This window comes from Oenanthe melanoleuca, chromosome 8 (assembly GCF_029582105.1).
Source record: "Oenanthe melanoleuca isolate GR-GAL-2019-014 chromosome 8, OMel1.0, whole genome shotgun sequence".
Classification (NCBI taxonomy): domain Eukaryota; kingdom Metazoa; phylum Chordata; class Aves; order Passeriformes; family Muscicapidae; genus Oenanthe; species Oenanthe melanoleuca.
Window position 1 is genome coordinate 3,781,963 of NC_079342.1, and position 6,259 is coordinate 3,788,221.

The following is a 6,259-nucleotide window of genomic DNA, read 5'->3' on the forward strand; positions in this document are numbered from 1 at the left end:
AGCAGGGTGTTTCTCATCCAGCCTGCACCTTCCTTTTAATTGAAGCAGGAGGAAACTCGTGTTATTTCCCACAGTGACTTCACTGTAATTTTGATGTGTGTGGTTGCTGACCAGGGAAAAGCTTCCCAGTGCAGCAAATTGAAGATTAGCACAAAATTGTGTTATGGGGAATGTGTACATGAAGGAAATGTCAGTTCAGCTTTTCCCCTTGCCAGCCCCACAGGGCAGTTCCCACCTCTGAAGCTGGTGTGAGTTATCACCTGGCTTTTGGATGGCCCTACACAGCCACTGCGACGTGGAAATCGAATTCCTTCTTTTCTGAAGTGATTTGGGGGGAGGAAGATGTCCCCTACATCTGAAATTGTAGTGGCCAAACCTTGTGCAAACCCATCTGGGTGGCTCTAATGCTTTTAGCTGGGTGGCATCTTAGTGGGTGTGCACAAGTGTGGGAAAGCAATACTAAAGAAAGCAAGAACACCACAGGTTGTTTATTTTTAAGATAATAGTCACAGGATGGCAATATTTAGTTCTGTCACGTTAGAAGAAAATAAAAATGACCATGAGAAAGACATTTGGTCACAGCCCAAGTTGCCTCATAGCTGTTTCTTCAAGCTTTCACAGCCTTCAAAATGCCCCTAATGCTCAAGGAATCTGTATCTTCATTAGGTATCAGTTAAAAAAAGGAGATCTATGGAGAGTTGTGTGTTCAGACAAGTGCCTGTTTCTCCCTGCTTTTTCTTCTGCATTAGTGGGCTGAGATGCATAAATAAAGTGTTCCCAGCAGACAACTGGGAGTTTGAACCTCAATAAATTCAAGAGAAAGTGTAATTACTGTAGGAAGGTCTGGTCTTGAGCTGTTAAACAGACAGTGAATTGTCCTGTGTCCACAGAAAGCAGGGCTGGAAGTGGCACTTTGTGTGTTTCCCAACCAATTGCAAAGCTCATTTCAATAGCTGCTATTGTAAATTATCAAAATGAAAGGACCTCTTAGCAAGTTATTTTCATGTAATTAAAGTTCAGAGTGACCCTGGGGCTTGTCTTTGCTAAACACTAAGAAATGTGGCACAGGGGTAAACTGGATTGGAATGAAGTGAGCAGTGCCCTTCTGTGACCTTTGGGAGTGTGTTAATGCAATCCTTTACCTGCTAATGCACTGCAGATGGGCTCAGAAAGTCCTTCTCCTCTCTTTGCCTCTGCCAGAAGAACTCCAATAAGGGGTTTAATACTTTTTTAATATACTATTAAACCTAAATTGCTTTTGCCTGGGAGAAAAAGTAGGGAAATGTGACTGGCCTGAGGTGATCCCCCTCCTCACCTCCCTGTTGCACATCACAGCCTCTCTGCAGGTGGCTGGGAAGGCAGAAGGACATGAAAAGGCTCTGGCCATGCTTATAGAGGCCTGGTGGGGATGCACCCCACTGGTTTCCATCCAAACCTGGGCTGTCCTGTGGTACAAATGGCTGTTTTGCACAGCCAGGTGCCCCCTCAGCATCTAAGCAAGGCTGTCAAAGCATTATATCTTCTTTTTTTTTTATTTTTTTTTATTTCTCCTAGCAGCATCAGAAACAGTCCCTATATATAATGGAAGTTATTTGTGGCACATCTCCCAGGTAAAAGGCTGGGCTGGTTTGTGCAATCAGGCACAACACCAATTTCTCTCTGATGGGTGAGGTCGTCTGGGGGAGGGGAGTGAGGGAGATTTAAGCAGCCAGCAAGGCACTCCACGTTAGAGGTGAAATTAAAGAGCCTTTCCCAGGGGTGTTAGGTTCCAAAATGTGAGATATAGATATAGGTATAGATATAGATGATATAGATATAGATATAGCTATAGATATAGATATATGATATAGATATTGATATTGATATTGATATTTATATAGATATATGATATATGATGCTATAGATATAGATATAAAATAGATATAGATATAGGTAGATATAGCTATAGATATATGATATAGATATATGATATAGATATATACTATTGATATAGATATAGATATAGATATAGATATAGATAGATATAGATAGATATATTATATAGACATAGATATAGATTATATAGATATAGGTATAGATATAGATTATCTAGATATGTGATATTGATATAGATAGATATATAGATGTATAGATATATAGATATATATATAGAGAGATAGATATAGATATAGATATAGATATAGATATAGATATAGATATAGATATAGATATAGATATAGATATAGATATAGATAGATATAGATATATAGATATAGATATATGATATATGATGATATAGATATAGATATAGATATAGATATAGATATAGATATAGATATAGATATAGATATAGATATAGATATAGATATATAGATGTAGATGTAGATATGGTTCCATTTAGAATGTTTTGGATTGAACATGCCTGAAATGTTTTTTGTTGGATCCTTCACTCCAAACCTGAATTAAGACTCAGGAGCTCTGGCTTGCAGTTCTGGCTGTGCTGTCCATGGCTGTGCAGTCACCTTCAGGAGCATGGAAAAAGGGCTGTGAGCTCACATCATCACTTTGTGGCTGTTCCCACCCCTGAGCTCTTCCCCTGACACTGAAGGGGGAATTATTGAATTAAAAGACACACAGTTCCTCACTCACAACTCTCACTTATCTAAAACCAGGGCAGATTAACTCAGTGTAAACAAACTCCGTGGTAGCAACACAGGATTTTGTTCCACTTCAAAAAAGGCTCCACTTCAAATGTGTTTGGCCCAACAAAGGGAATTAATTTCTGCCTGAAGAGTGCATTGATCTTTCAGCTATCACCTGAGCAGCCCCTGGGCAACGTGGCTGGCTGCACAAGCCTAGCCCCAGGGTGAAGTTATAATGGATATCACATGATGCTATTGTCATCCAGCAATTTGCATTTGCTCCTTCTTCATATCTGGATTTTTATTTTTGGTACATTCATATAGCTTTTCCTGCAGGTGATACAGTTACATTAAAAAACTAATCTTTTTTTATGCCAATATTCTATTTATATTTTTTGTAGTATATTATTCATGCAAAACTTTACATATTTTTTTTTCCTACTTGAAGCCCATGAACATCTAAAGGCAGAGAGGGCCTGTTCTTTTTTATTCTATTCAAGCCATCCTGCCCACAAAGTTTGTTGAGACTGGCACCTGCCACATGCTGTTTGCTCCCTCGTGGTTCGTTCACCAGGGAAAAGAGCAAAGCCTTTATTCAGGGGTGGTGGGGATTTTTTTGGACAGTACAGAGATTATTGTAATGTGCAGAGGTTATGCAGAGCTATGGCAAGATCCAGAAGCTGTGCCCTGCAGTTGGAGCTCTGCCCTTGGAAAGTTTGCTGTTTCTCACGTGCTTTTTGCAGCACACATGGGCTTTTCTCAGCTCATCCTCTCTTTCTCTGCACAGCAGCTTGGTAAAAGAAATTCTGCTGTGCCAAGGAAGCCGAGCTGGCTGCTGAGGTCTTCATCTCTGAACTTCAAAAATCAGAATTGCAGCTCAGATGTCATCAAGAGAAGGGTTCAGATTTAGAGATGGCTTTTTGTTGTAGAGCAAGTAAGAGACCTGAGTAGAAGCAGGAGGATGGAGAAGTTTGGCATAGCTCACCCTGGAGCAGAGGCTGTGATGATGCTCCTGGAAGGTTTCATTACAGCAGGAAAAGGCAAACTCTGCTGCCCAGCCTCCCACCACCACTTTTCCTCTGTGCACCCCTTCTGCACATCCTTTCCTCTGGTTTTCATCCCCACCTTGGGTTCTCTGTGCAGCATTGAGCCCTTCTCTCAGTTAGTGAGACTGGCTGTGGAGAGATGTGGAAAAATCTCCCCAAGGAGCAGCAGATGCCAGAGCCCTTGTGCTGGACCTGCCTGTCCTCATTTGGTGCCACTGAGCCCAGAACTGCTCTGATGAGTTACCCTCCATCAGAGTAAGCATTTAGCTTTATACACACAAGGGATTATTGCTAAATTGCTAAAAAAACGTGTGCACTTAGCTGTAGGATGAGGATCATTCTACAGAGACAACCGTGTGGCTTGGACAGATAAACCTGCAAGGCTTTTAAATTCATTTTCTTGAGTCCTACAGCGCTTTGGTGGGGCTGATCTTAAAACTTTTGATGGAGCTGTGTGGGTGCCTCCATGGGCTCCTGAACAAGCTCTTGGAATGCAAGGATCAGTGATGGTGCATTTTCCTAAACCCCTCGTTCCTGCCGGGAGTGGGAGACAGAGCAAGCAGCTCGGTGCTGGAACAAGTGATCCTATTTCCCCCTCTGCTGGAAAACCACGATATGACCTGTGGCAGGATGAGATTCCAGCCATCCCCATCCCAGTCCATGGAGGGTGGGAATTAGATGATCTTCAGCATCCCTTCCAACCCAAACCGCTCTGGAATTCTCTGAGATGTGCAGGGAGCCAGCCTGGGGGAGTGTCCTGGCCCTCCTGGGAATAAAATAAAGCATTAAAACCAAGACAAATCCTTCCCTAGCACAAGGCTGTGCCCTGCTTTCCATTCCCCCCATTTTTGGGGGTTTTGAGGTGGGTTTTTTTCAGAGATATGGACCCTACTGCCTTTCCCAGTGTTGTCCCACATGTGGAGCCAGTAGCTGTGAAAAACTTGTCAGACCATCCCCAATCTAAAATATCTTGACACTGGGCTAATGTTATCACCAGTTATGTCATGGGCAATACCTAAATCTTGTTAATCTTCTTTTAAAAAAAAACTGGATTGCCCCAAAATTTGCCTCATCTTCACCAGTCACACCATTCTACCTTTCTAAAAAGCTGAATTATACCTAAATCTTGTTATCTTCCAAAAAAAAACTGGATTGCCCCAAAATTTGTCTCATCTTCGCCAGTCCTACCTTTCTGGAAAGCTGAAATATTAAGAATAAAGCATATTCCCAAGATCTGCTGTAGTTCTTGGCTTCTAGTGGCACCTCTGTAAAATAAAAAAAAAGATAAAAAAGTTGAAAAAAAAATCCCAAATATCTATAACAGGCTTATATAGAAACTCCACCAGTCCACTAAGCTGAAAAGAATAATTCAGGGAAAATAAGTCAGCTGGATGCTGTGCTTGCAGCCCTCAGACTGATGCAAATATGTAATGTACTAAATGCTTGACTGCAGGGGAAAAAAAAAATCAAAACAACAAAAAACCAAGAAATGAAATTTAAAACTTTTAAGCAGGCTGGAATGGTTTGTTCTGGGGAGGCTGTGCATGTGCAGGGAGTGTTTGGGGCTGCTGCTCTCAGTTGTGGGGTCTGGGTTTATTCCCACTGGGGCTGTGCCTGGGAATTCCCACCTGGGTTGGTGCCTTTGAGATGCAATTCCAGAGAAAACTCCAAGCTCCTGCCCGAAGGAGGGGGTCACTCTGCTTTTCTGGGACATCAAACAAAGATCTGGCTCCACCTGTGCAGTGTTTGATGTCCCCAACACCACTGTTGCCCCTGCTCCCTGTGCAGTTGCTGTAGCCCAGTGTGATTTATGGCAGCCCTGGTGGGGCTGCTGGGGTCTAGCACTCACAAAATGCATGTTTTAAAGAAACTTTTGGCATTTTACTTTCATTCTAGAGTGCATGTAGAGGAATGTACCCTGCCCTTTTCCTCAGGACTGCAGCTCTGAAGTCAGAACCTCCTGATTCTCCAACAGTGCTCTAATTCATGGTCTGTGTTCACACCACTGGGCAGGTCATAAATCCTCCCCAGCTACCTGTAGACAAAGCTGGCATTGATTCCATCACACTGAGACTCCAGCACTGCCTTGGGAGACTTCCCTGCCAGCTTCCAGCTCAGCAGGATCCCCCTTTCTTCTCCAGGACCTCCAGGCAGCAGCAGGGCTTTTCATGTGGTGAGGAACCAGACTCCTGCTTCCAGTCATGGCTCTGACAAATAAGCCTTTTTTCTTTTCCTCAGTTTCTCTTCCTGTTACTTTTCAGCTCCCCTCACATTTGGCTGTGGAAAGCAGGGTCAGTTCCTGAAGGCATTGGGGATGCTCAGGGCAGGGATTTGTTCAATGCCAATGGGCACAGGGGGCTGGGACAGAGGGGAATGGCTTCAAACTGAAATAAGGCAGGTTTATTAGGGCAGATATTAGGAAATAAAATCTTCCCTGAAGCCCTGGCACAGGCTGCCCAGAGAAGCTGTGCTTGCTCCATCCCTGGAATGTTCCAGGCCAGGTTGGACAGGGCTTGGAGCAACCTGGGATGGTGGAAGGTGTCCCTGCCCATGGCAGGGTGTAGAATTGGATGATTTTTAATGTCTCTTCAT